Source organism: Panthera pardus, unplaced genomic scaffold (assembly GCF_024362965.1).
Source record: "Panthera pardus isolate Hobbes unplaced genomic scaffold, ASM2436296v1 HiC_scaffold_6, whole genome shotgun sequence".
NCBI classification, from domain to species: Eukaryota; Metazoa; Chordata; class Mammalia; order Carnivora; family Felidae; genus Panthera; species Panthera pardus.
Window position 1 is genome coordinate 117,553,656 of NW_026526991.1, and position 12,088 is coordinate 117,565,743.

A 12,088-nucleotide genomic window follows, 5' to 3' on the forward strand; every position below is an offset into this window, starting at 1 on the left:
GCTGCTTCTCCAGAAAGGAAACGTGTATTTTTTTATTGGTTAGATAATGTAAGTAGACGAGAAACACATTGGGTTGCCATGTGGGGGATAAGAACAAAATGTAGATCAGTATCTCTTAAATATACATTTGTCATTGCTGAACATTCCAAAGAAAGAACAGTGAGTGAGGAACAAGAGAGAACAAAATTAATATATATATGTACACACATACATATACATGTTATACCCCTATTTTACTGGGCTCCAACTGTGTGCTCAGGCACTCTATTAGATGTTTATAAACGTTACCTTGTTTAATCTTTATCATAATCTGTAAGGTAGATATTGTTACACTTATCCACAAACGGAGGCTCAGAGAAGTTAAGACACTCACCTGAAGTTACAAAGCTTTGAAATGACAAAACCAAGATTGAACTAGTCTGTCTGTCTCACAGACCGGTCATGACGAATGCGTAATATTGCATTTCTCTATTGTCTATCCTAAGTGAGCGCTAAATGGAAATTGAACTGGAGAAATCTCATTAGTAGACCCATGTGACTTCACATGTGACTTCACATAAAGGAGTAATGAAAATCGCCAAGCAAGAGTCAGATTTACCAATCTCTATCTGGCCAAAATTTTGTCTGTGAAATGGACCCTCCACTTTGAGCGTCCCTTCTCACTCATCTGATCAACAGAGCCGACTGCTATGCCAGATCCGAACATGAAGTTGAGTTCTGAGAGGGTAGAATGAAATTAAGATACTACTTGCTGTCCACCACAACCCATTCTCCTCTTCTTACGTGTTGAGGTAGCTATACCATGGCTACCTGGCTACATTCCATGCTCTAGCCTCCCTTGTGGTTAGGTATGGCCATAGAACCAAGTTTTCACCACGAACGTGTGAGTTTTTGGACGTAGGCCATACGGATGGGCTCTCCTCCATTATATTCTTTCCCTACAACTGGCTGTTCTGGAACAGAAAGTGGCAGACATCCAACTTTGATCGTGCAGGGGAAGGCGTGTGAAGGATGATGCTACAGTGACTTGGAAGATACTTTGGAAGGAGCTGCCTTGCTCACTCGGATCTGCTCACCTTGAAAGTGTCAGCATAGACAGAAAGTCCTGTGGACTTTAAGGCACTGTATGTTATAGTCTCTTTTCTGGCAGTTGTCGTAATGTAAACAGGGACGAAATAATTGGGTAAGATTCCCTGGAGAATTAGGCTTGAGTGGGACCTCAGAATACTCATTAAAGATTAATCACATGAACAGAAAAAAGGCAAAGACAGAGAAAAAGACTTCTTTTAATTGTCTTTCAGTGATTAGACACTCCCCTGCCCATTATTAAATAGGACAATAAAATCTATCTGTGGTGAAAGTCTCACTTTAAGACAGAGCGGAGGGGCGCCTGGGTGGCTCAGTCGGTTAAACAGCTGACTTCGGCTCAGGTCACGATCTCGCGGTCCATGAGTTCGAGCCCCGCATCGGGCTCTGTGCTGACAGCTCGGAGCCTGGAGCCTGTTTCAGATTCTGTGTCTCCCTCTCTCTCTGACCCTCCCCCATTCATGCTCTGTCTCTCTCTGTCTCAAAAATAAATAAACGTTAAAAAAAAAAAGACAGAGCAGAATTTATTAAAAGTAAAAAACATCCTCTAAATGCAAATTTTCAATAGAAGTAAGTAACTTTACTTTAACTTTCATTATAGTGTCTACACCTGGTTTCTCTATCCACGTTTGGAGGAAGTTTTAATAGAAAAGAAAGGGGTCACTGTGGTTCTATTTGTGATTACATAAAACAGTAGGATAAAAGCAACTGTAGCTCAATGGTGCAACTGAAAAAAGTAAAAGCAATTACAATTTTACTGTATCTGTGTTCTGCTGTACCCTTACTTATGTAACTCTTTATACTTTGTCTTTTTGAAAGGAAGTTTTCACTCAAGCCATGATGGAGTAATTGGAACCAGACTCACTGTCTTGCCATAAACAACGTGAAAACTGTTTTGAGACATTAGACCAAAAGCAATGCAGGACTAAAATGCTTGTGAGCTTATTGTGAGCTCGGCTTTCTGCCTGGAGGCACCTTCTGGGCAGGAGAAACTTGAACAGATCATGGTCTCACTGAGCGGAGACACAGAAGAAACAGAGATCAGAGTCTGCAGGGGTTGAGGTGACTGAGCTTTGAGCGTGGAGTAGCCGAGAGAAGGGTATACCAGCAAAGAGGTCCAGATCCACGCATGGAGGTCGCCTTAGTGCTGATACTAAATCGCACATGCAAAGGGTAGAATTCGATGAGGCGAAGAGAAAGAATGGCACGGGATGTGTGTGCTAGCAATTTCCACAGTTCACAGGGGCTGGGCGGTGGGCAGCTTTCCGTCAACCACAGTGGACTAAACACCTGGGGGATCAGTAGACTTCCTCGAAAGGTCACGGGTTTTAAAAAAATTAAATGGATCCAAACTAAATTAAACTACTCTGAAGTGGTCGTACATTCGAGAGCAAAGTCCAATACTCTTTAAAGACAACAAACTCTAGTATTCGACATCATACGAATCACAAAATCTAACTTCCAGTAAAAAAAGTATGAGGCATATGAAAAAATAATAAAATGTCATTCGTAATTTGGAGAAAAATATATCAAAGATTCCGAAAAGATAGAGATGATAAAAGTAGCAAAGACTCTTAAATATTTGCTATACAGGCACTAAAGGATTTAAGAGAAAATATAAACATCACCAGGTAAGATATGGAAAATCTATTTTAATGAAACTTATAGCGTTGAAAAATGCAATGTTTAAATGATATTTTTGCTGAAGGCAATAAACAGTAGATATTAAGAGCTACAAAAGAAAATAGCAATGAACTTGAGTTCACACTCTCCAAATGGAGTATAGAGAAAACAAAAAGAAAAAATTAAGACTCTCAATGACCTGTGAAGTGATATCAGGCAAACATGTGCCATTTCATTCCTTCATAGTATGAAGGTTAGAAAAAATATTTTTAAAACTATAGCTCAAAAATACATAAATTTGCATATTTTGGCAAAGTCATAAGGTTCAAGATCAATTATACTTTTTTATTTTTATTAAAAATTTTTTTTTAACATTTATTTATTCTTGAGAGACAGAGAGGCAGTGCATGAGCAGGGGAGGGGAAGAGAGAGAGAGACACAGAATCCAAAGCAGGCTCCAGGCTCTGAGCTGTTTGTCAGCACAGAGCCAGACGCAGGGCTGATACTCATGAGACCATAACCTGAGCCGAAGTCGGGCACTCAACTGACCAAGCCACCCAGGCGCCCCTATGCTTTTTTAAAAAGTGTATTTATTCATTGAGACAGAGAGAGAGCGTGAGTGGGAGAAGGGCAGAGAGAGAGGGAGAATCCTAAGCAGAATCCCATGCTGTCAGCACAGAGCCTGGTGTGGAGCTTGATCTCATGAAACTGTGAGATCATGACCTGAGCCAAAATCAAGAGTAGGATGCTTAATCAACTGAGCCACCCAGGTGCCCCGAATCTTTGTATGTATGTATGTATGTATTTATGTATTTATTTATTGAGCACAAGCAGGGAGGGGAGAGGCAGAGAGAGAGGGAGAGAGAAAGAGAGGAAGAGAGAATCCCAAGCAGGCTCCACGTTCAGCATGAGGCCCAACACAGGGCTCAATTCCACAACCCTGGGATCATGACGGGAGCCAAATTCAAGAGTTGGATGCTTAACTGACTGAGCCAGGTGCCTAAAAAACCAAATGTACTTCTTATACTAAAATAACAACTGGAAAATAAAACCTTATAAAATCACAACATTTAATAGGTCATCTAAAAACATGAGCTACTTAGGAATAAATTTAACAAAATATGTGCAAGAGTTGTACTCTAAAACATAAAAAAAAATGAGAGACAGTAAAGATTATATAAATAAACACAGAGATCGAGCATGCTTAAGGATTGGAAAGTCAATATGTTAAGATATCAATTCTTGTGCCAATGAATCAATTATTGTGTCTATAGTTAACAGTACTGCATTGTATGCTTAACATTTTGTTAAGAGGATAGATCTCATGTTAAGAATTCTTACCACAATAAAATAAAATAAATAAAATAAAATATAAAATAATGTCAGCTGTACCCAAATTGTTCTATAAATTGAATGCTATGTTAATCAAAATCTCAACAGGATTTTTTTGTGGAAATTGGCAAGTTGATTCTAAAATTTATGTGGAATCCAATGCTAAGGGCAGACAATAGGCAAAATAGTTTTAAGGGGGAAAAAAGAATCAAGTTGCAAGATTTAGAACTATCTGATTTCAAGACTTTCTAACAAATAACATATCAGCATAATGTATTATTTGCATACAGATAGATATATAGATCAATGGACTAGCATAAAGAGTCTAGATATATAGCACAAATGTATAGGCAATTGATTGCTTATAAAGGTGGCAAGATAATCCATTAGGATAGTCTTTCCAACAAATAGGTGTTGGATACCTGAATAAACATATATTAAATAAAAAGAACCTCAAACTCTGTTTCTCATGTCATATGCAAAAATTTACTCAAGATTGCAGTTAGACCTAAGTTTAAAACCTGAAACTATAAAACATCTAGTGACAAACAGGAGAAAATCTTTGCAATTATGGAGTAAGCACAAAACAGCTAGCTTGGAAACAGTTGGCAGTTTCTTTTCAGTTGAAAATACACTCCCTATATGAGACAGCAATTCCATTCTTAAGCACTTACCCAAGAAAAATGAGAACATATGTCCACAAATATCTCTGGATGCTAATATTCATGGTAGCTTTATTCATTAAAGCCTAAGACAGAAAATAACCCAAATGTCCATAAGTAAACACATTGAGGTATATGCATATGATAGAACGCCATGAAGCAATGAAAAGGAAAGGATTGCTGATGACATGAGGTATGGATTGAATTTCAAAAACATTCGGCTGAGTTTTAAAAAAAGTCATGGTGTTACTTCATTTATATGAAATTCTAGAAAAGGCAACACTAATCTATAGTGATAGAAGACAAATCAGTGGTTGTCTAAGACCAGGATTTGGGGGAGGGGTTTCTGCAAAGGAAACAATGGAGTGTTTATAATGACATAGATGTTCCATATCTTAATGTGGTTGTGGGGGGCGTCTGGGTGGCTCAGTCGGTTAAGCGTCCGACTTCGGCTCAGGTCATGATCTCACAGTATGTGAGTTCGAGCCCCGCATTGGGCTCTGTACTGACAGCTCGGAGCCTGGGGCCTGGAGCCTACTTCAGATTCTGTCTCTGTCTCTCTGCCCCTCCCCTACTCGCTCTCTGTCTGTCTCTGTCTCAAATATAAAAAGTAAACCACACACACAAAAATTTAATGTGGTTGTGGTTATGTGGAAATATACGTCAAGTTCCTTAAACTGTAAAATAAATAAAAATGATATTTCTTAAAAGGGGGAATGGTTCTCTGTTTTCTTCCCCCCCCCCCCCACCCCCTTGCTTTTCAGAATAAGAAGCATCGAGCAGAGTTGCCTGGTTACTTTCAATCTGAAACTCCTTGAAAAGTCTGTTGATGAAGGGAGAATTACAATTAGGCCATTAGAACAGCTTGTTTGACATCTAAATGTAGAAATTCCTACGGGAAAAAAAAAAATCACTGTTTGAATTACTGTTGTGTATAAGGAATGGCCTGGAGAGAGGATGTCCTGGCAACTTTCAGGTAGGGTTACCTTTCCCGGGGAAGTGAAGGGCACAGGATTATGAGCTCATCATTGACAAGGATTCTGAAACTTCATTTTTATTAATACATTGTTGTTTGTGTGGCAGAGGGATTGCTAGGCTGATTGGGAAGTCTTTCCTGCACTGAAGAAACAGCACCAATTAACAATATTCATCGGCCACTTCAGCTCTGCAGGTTCAGGCTCATTTAATTTGACAAAAGAAGCTCCTTTTTCCTGAGTAGGGAGTTTTTCTCTGCCTTTAGCCCTGGTTTATGGGTAGAGTTGGTAGAGGAATTTTCTTCCAGCTCAGCCATCTATCTCCCCATCTCACGCTCTTTACCGGGCCATGGCGTCGCACATTTCAAGATCTTCTCATTTCTTTACCACCAAAGTCACTCTCCGTGTGTTGTTAGCCAAAGGCCCCACTGCAGTGTTGACTGGGTGTCTTTTTTCTCTCACTCTTAATATTGCTCTCTTTCCCTTCAATTCTCTCTTTCTTTCTATCCCTTTGTTCTTCCTTTCTTTTCTTTTATTGAGGACTTCGCCAGTCCCTGGCATATGTTCAACTCTATGCCCCCCATATGGAATGACGGTAGACTGGCCCTATAAAAAGTGACAATCATCAATTGTAGGTAAAAGAGAAGATGATAAATATCCATCACCTCACAATGGAATTGATTTTTTAAAAAGTATATTCTTTGCCATGTAGTGGAAACAGGCAGACACAAAACAATTTATACTAAAAGAGTGTGAAAGACATGAGCAAAACTTTTAAGGGTGATTGACAGGTTCATTAACTTGACGATAGTGATGGTTTCATGGGAGTTTATTATGTCAAAACTCATCAGATGGTACAATTTCAGTATGGACAGTTTATTTACATCAATTGCACCTCAGCAAAGTTGTAGAGCAAGCAAATAGTTGAAAAACATCTATGACTTAAAAATAACCAGCCAGGCTATCATCACCTGCAGACAAGTGTATGTGGAACTTGGGCGTGTTATTTACCAGTTGCAACCTTCCTATATGAAAGTCTCATTTTACCTTAAAAATTTATAGTGTGAAGATGTATCTAATGAATGTTGACTGCTTCTTGGGTGCTCTCATGCAAGCTTATCTCATTGTGAGCTGATGAGTCAGCATAAAAGCTGCATAATGCCTCCTGATCACGCCCACTTCCCCAAATAAGATTGTTTTAACTCACTGTTCCCATATTTTGAAGGGTACTGTGAAAACATACGAAGCAGAGATGTTATCCACCCTGAACCCCAGTAACTTTATCGTCCAACGTTGTCATACATACTACCGGAGCTAATGTCCTGAGGTCACCTAAGGAGGGGTTACTGCACATTGATCAATGCTATTGACCACATTGGTTTGCGAGGAAAATTTTCCTTTATCCACCTTCAAATAGACAACACTATGAGCAATCAAATATGAATGATGGAAAGATAGCCTTATTCCTCAAAGCCCCTTTATTTATTTTTTCTTTTAACAACGTATTATGCTTAAAAGCAGAATATTTTGACAGAAATGAACATAGATTATGTGGGTCATCTATATTCTCTGTGTTAGACTCATTACCCTATTAACAATCCACGATTATGTTTTGTTCTGATTATGGATTTCTGTGCAGCAGACTTGTTTGATAATATTGGAAAAAATGGTTAAATGTGGTTATGTGTACTTGCTTTCAATAGCTTTATTGAGGTATAATCTGTATACAAAGAACTGCACATATCTAGTAGATACAATTTGATGAGTTTGGACATATGCAGATACCTGTGATTCCTTCAACACAATGAAGATAACAGATCCAACATCTCCCAAAGTTTCCTGGGTCTCTCCCGTTTTGGTGGTAGGAATATAATCTGAGATTTACCATCTTAAGAAATTTTGAAGCGCACAATACTGTATTGTTGACTACAGGTACTATACTGTACAGCAGATCTCTAGGACTCATTCATCTCGTGTAACTGAAACTTATCCCCCTTAAACAACAACTGTGTGTTTCCTACTCCCTCAGCCCCTGGCAAGCACTATTGTCTTTTCTGCTTCTATGAATTGGACTATTTTAGATACCTCATATAAATGGAATCATGCAGTATTTGTCCTTCTGTGACTGGCTCATTTCACTCAGCAGAACATCTTCCAGGTTCATCTATGTGGTTGCAAATGGCAGAATTTCCTTTCTTTTTAAAGCTGAGTAATATTTATAGTGTGTGTGTGTGTGTGTGTGTGTGTGTGTGTGTACCTTATTTTCTTTACCTATTCATCCATCGATGGACACTTTTGAAAAACTTCCCCAGAGTAACTATAAAGAATATGTGTTAATGATAATAATTATTTCTCCATGCTTACTGTGGAAGCTGGAGAGCTATAAATCAAATGTAAAGCTCTGTTTTGGGGGGATGTTAAGAATGCATCCTGGGTGCTATCCTTACCCTGGCAGCAACTTATTTTTCTACCATTGTTTTCTCTTTATCCTCGTGTCTTTCTTTAAATCTGTTGTATTATTCCAAGCTTCCACCACTCCTTTTTCAAATAAGGTGGGGTATAAAAAAAAAAAAGGAATCACAAACGTCCTTTAGATGTGAGAAATGTGAATCTTTTCAAGTGTTATTTTCAAGAGCCTCAAGGCAACACCAGGATAACAAGATAACATGAAAACTGTAGAGATAAATTGTGAATCTACGTGAGCCCCAGGGTGGCTTTTACTTACAAATCATACTTCTCAGAGGGTTGAACAGACATAAGCCAGGGATTCAGAGACAGAGAGCTCTGAGACCAATGCTTGTCTCTGCCTAACAATGACATGTTCACCGCAGAACAAGGATACGCCGGGGAGAGCAGTGGCATGGAAGGAAGTCTATTTCAGAGGGAAATCATTGCAAGGTCACTGTCCAAGCATAGCAATAGGTCATGACTATTAACTGATGGAACCTGGAGAAAAAAATAAATCAGTCATAAGAGATCATGTGTGATAACCACAAAGGACTGATGAGTAACATTTTCCACCTGGATATTAATGCATTCTTAGTGTTTTTGTTGTGGTCGTGGTGGTGGTTTCTATTTCTGGGGATTTTCATACAATAGAGGTATTTTATATGTATGTATACAATATGTATTGTATGTATTGCAGTGCAGGTATGACACTGCAGCGGGTGTCAGCCCTAATAGCCCTTCGCTTTGGTTGTCTTCACGAGGAGTCACTGCATCTAGTACGACGCCTTTCTTAGAGGGCCCACAACGGAGATGGGGTCCGGAGGAACACACAGAGCAGCCTTTCAGCAAGGGCCAAGCTTCCATGCTACTTTATAACCCACGCAGAATGCATAGATGGTGAGGATTGGAGCCTGGTGTCTACTCTGTCATACTGAACAAGAACACCGTTAGGTTCATGTGGCTCTCATGCCGTGGTGACCATAGATGTGGGGAAAACCCACATCTAAGCCTGCAAATGTCTCAGGGTGACAAGATGAAAACACTAAGGATGACCGATCACAGCAACCAACTAGACTTAGCCGTAGCCAGTAAAATCGTTTCCTCTCTTGGCTTCTGCACTTTCTCCAAGTCTGGCTCTTGCTGGTGGGTGGGTGCATTGCCTCTTACCACTTCCTGTTCAGCTTGCCGGATTAAAATTGATAAATGCTCACATAAACTCTTAAAACTTTTAATGCGACTCGGTTTATCTTTTAACAACTCGATTCAGCTGATTCCCAAGCAAAACCCTAATCCAGTTTTAGGTAGTTGGCCTTACCAATATGGACATTTCCTTCTTATATTACTGAAGTCAAATAACTTTAGAGCTTAACTCATTATTTAATATTAGAAGCACTATTCATATATAGCCTTTATAACCCTAGTTTTGAAAAGATCTTATGTTAGATTAAGTGGATGTACCATAACTGAATTAATCATTTCCCTATTGTTAGATATATAGGTTTTTTCCCTCATACTATTATATAGTTTCCTCAAACTATTATATAGTTTTGCCCCCAATTTTTTACTATTAAAGATCAGAAATACTTTGTGCATGTGATTTTTTCCCATATTCTGTAATGTTTTATTAGGCTACTATTTCATAAGTTGAGGATAAGCCTATATAAAAGGTATACATCTTTTTTATTGCTTTTGATTCATATTGCTTAATTACTTTCAAAAGGGACTAGAATAATTGCTAATGCTGCAGTTGAAGATATGCTTACTATGAGTGATATCATTTAAAATAGCCTTTCTTTAACAGGAAACAAAAAGTACCTGTGCAATTTCAAAGGAATCCCACATTGCCCACTGTATACTGGTATCTATTTTCTGCTTTGCAATATCTAGAAAACCAATACTGATCCCAAGTGGACTAGGAACATTTCCTAAAGACACATTCCCTGGACCACAGTTGTTAATTTCTGACTTGTGAATGCAAGCTGCTCAAAATATTGGGATTCGATCATGTACTTTCTAATTAAACTCAGATCCTGATTTGGATCATCTTGTGTTTGGAGAGGTTAAGAGCATCATCAGCGGAGATGGTGTGGAGGCAATGGAAACACTGTGCAATTAATGTTCTTATCTTTTTTTATTTTAGGTAATGGCACTTCTGTTTTTCAGAATAACATCTTCAGGGAAAGCATATTGAATTCAATCTGTTGTGTGAATATTTTCAGTTAGAGAAGGTACAGTATGTATGTATAAGTGAATGTACAGGCTTCTTATGATTTATTTTTGTTCTATAGCAGCCTTGGAAATAGAACTGAGCTTTTTATATAGCATCTTCCAGAATCAGGGTAGCCCTAAGCTCTTTATGGAGCAGTCATTTGGGCTATGTCTAAATATGGCTCATCCTTATGGTCAAAGATAAAAAGTTCAGATAATAAACCACTTCATTTTTCTACATGACATCATGTAAATGGTTTTATTTGGGGCTTCCACGATTGCACGGCTATTTTTGCCTTTGCGGATACATCTTTTGCAAGTCTCAATGCCCTGTAAAAGTAGTAGGCTATCAAGGATGTCCCAGATGAATCTATGGGTAAGGAGTGGGAATACCCTTCTTGGAAAACAATCATGGAAACAGTCATGGGATCTGCACAGAACTGGTAACTTCAAGATGTTGCCCAAGTATGTAAGGACAGACCTACCTCAAAAGGGGCAGCTGTAACTTGACCATAGTGGGGGAATTATAGTGGGAAATAATTGAAGTAGTAATTATTGCTGATAATTTTTTGCCCTGCCTGCTGAAAGTACCCATCTGAGCTCTTCAGTTGCCTGGTGGGTAAATGTATATATGCAACACTTTCTTCCTTATGCTCAGGAATAAATTTAGTAACCAGGTTTACCAAGAGTACCCTTTTATAGTCTGAACCACACATTTTGGTCTGTGTTGCCATATTAATAGCAATGCTTTGCATTTGTTCATTCAGACTTTTGAAAACCTACTTTTGTATTATCTATACAATAACATTTCAGTCATTAGCTGCTACCTCCTAACGATCTCTCAATTTCCGCTTCTCCCCACTACACTTCTATTTGAAACTTTTGTTATTCTTGCTTATACAACTATAGTTGCCACCAGGCTGGTCTTCCTACTTATTACACTCTTGATTCTGTTGTGACCTATTCTTCATAGAAGAGCTTGAGTAAGCTTTAAACGTCATAACTCATGACATGTCTCTGCCCTGCTTAACATCCTTTATTGTTTTCCACGGTGCTTATAAAAAAACCTAAATGCACAAAGGCCCTACATGATCTGGCCTCTCCCAACACTTCCAACTCATACAGCTCCCTCCTATCTTATGACCACAGCAGCCTTTGTAAGTTCCTCAAGCACAACCCAAACTGCCCTCCTGAGGACCCTTGCACCTGATGCATCTGTCTGAAAACCTCTTCATGTGGGATCTTATCCTTTGGGATCTAGCTAAATCCCAAAGGATAGTTCATGGAGTAGTTCATCTCCAAGAATCCTACCCTCTAAAAATGAGGATTTATGGAGAATGTGAAGCCCAGATTAGGTTCTATAGCTATGGAAACATGGAACCTGGAATGAGCCTAGTTTTACCTCTCCTTGTCCACCACTCCTGCCATAATTTAAGCCAATCTGTGTTTTATAGACATTCCTCTGTCACTAACTAGGGAGACCCTAAATTATAGGGACATTTCTTCTATTTTTGTTTGCTTGCATTATTTTAGCTACAATGGTTAGGAAAAGAGGGAGGATGTTGCTGATGTTGAGTAGTTTCCTAATGGCTGAGATTGATTCTGGCGGGATGGGTTTTGACTACTTGACAACTGACGAAGATGCATACTTATCAGCTTCCAAGGAACCATGCACCCTTGGGTTCTTTGGAGAGAGGTGAGGGCTCACCTTGCTATGTATTTGTCTGTATTTGTATTTAAAAATGATCATAAAAC